The sequence below is a fragment of the Alligator sinensis genome, unplaced genomic scaffold (assembly GCF_000455745.1).
Source record: "Alligator sinensis unplaced genomic scaffold, ASM45574v1 scaffold230_1, whole genome shotgun sequence".
NCBI classification, from domain to species: domain Eukaryota; kingdom Metazoa; phylum Chordata; order Crocodylia; family Alligatoridae; genus Alligator; species Alligator sinensis.
Genome location: NW_005843107.1, coordinates 241,432 through 243,040, shown reverse-complemented (window position 1 = coordinate 243,040; position 1,609 = coordinate 241,432).

Below are 1,609 nucleotides of genomic sequence, written 5' to 3'. Positions count from 1 at the left end.
CTACTCCCCCGCCCCACCCTTACCCCCGAAAAAGAAAAAGAAAAAAAAAAAAGAATTGTTCCAGATTGTAGTTATCAGTTAGGTTATATTTTAAGACTTAGAACTGAAAAAAAACTGTGAAAAGAGCAAAGTGTTACAGAAAGCACAAACAGGGGTGATGGGGAACAGAAGCTCCTTTTCATTTCAAGCCAAGTGTAACAATGCAAGGAACAAATTCCACAGGTAGCTCTCTCTAGGTAGCTCTGTCAACCTGCAACAGTATTATAGGCAAATATTGTGCTGGAAAAGGCATTTTATCAGAGATTGATTTCCTTTCCACCTTTAGTCTGCAACATGGCTTTGCCTAAGGAAAGTGCACTTCTAAGCCTGCCTAGAACCTCTTCTTCTATTTTAACTATTATGTCTGTCATTTCCGACTTTTCCCTCCGCTGAATTCTAAGCTTGTCAACTTATCTGGTTTCACAGAGCTACAAACTGGTGAAAACGAAAAAAAAAAAAAGAGAAGAATAATATAAAATGCTTATAAAAAGACTCAACCAGGAGCAATAATTTAAAATGCACATTTTCTTTGGATGCACTGTTGTTCATATTAAAGTTGTAAATATTTGTTTATTTAAACAGACTGAAAAGTGCAAAATGGAAGTGAACAACATGCATTTCTTTTTTTAAATGTACAAAACATTATATGCACTCGAAATGTTATAATTTCTAATATTTTTAAAGTTTATATTTGAGTTGTACAGAGTTAAACATTAATCAAATATTTCATTCTTACTTAACGTTATCATTTCCTTAAAATATTATTGCAAGATTTAAATTCTGTGCTAATAACGGAGATTTTTTTTTTACTGTCTACCTCACTATAATGCAAGTATTTACAACTCTGAAGTTATCTGAGGTAAATTATATTCAGAACCTTTTTACAGTACACTTTTACTGGACGATACCACAATTATTACTGTATTATTAAACTTCCTCTGCCCCCCCTCCCCCCGCCCCCCAGAGTAATCTTGCTTTTATATGTTCTGTTATTTGGTTAAATAACAAATTTCTCTCAAGTAAACATTGGCTGCAATTCTAAAATGCTGCAGGTTAAGCTGGAACCACTTCAAGACTAAATATTGAAAGCCATTCTTCCTACTTGAAATCCTTTTGTATGCTCAGAAACACTTTAGTTTCATCATTAATATACATTGATGGCATAATTATGAGAGAAGCTACGTCCTAATTTGATATAACTGTAATGTAACTGGGAGAATGCATTAAATGGAAACATTCAGACAAACATTTGTAAATATCATCTGTACTGGGCACATTTATATACACTGTATTATGATGAAAAGAAAAGGATAATGAATGTTTTATAAATGATATTTATTTTTGATGCAATGGGTAATATATTTATTAAATGCTTCCTGTTATCTCTTAGCTAATGAAGAACTATTCAATGAGTAACTGGTTCAGTAAGAGGAGAATTCCAGTCTCCTCTTATGACAAGGTGTGCAGCAAACAACATGCTGAATGTGCAGTTCGCCTGAGTCTTTTGAAAAAGCACAAAAGAGTTGTGCACAAGAGCTGAAAGAACTATTTGCCTTGTAGAAACTGTGTA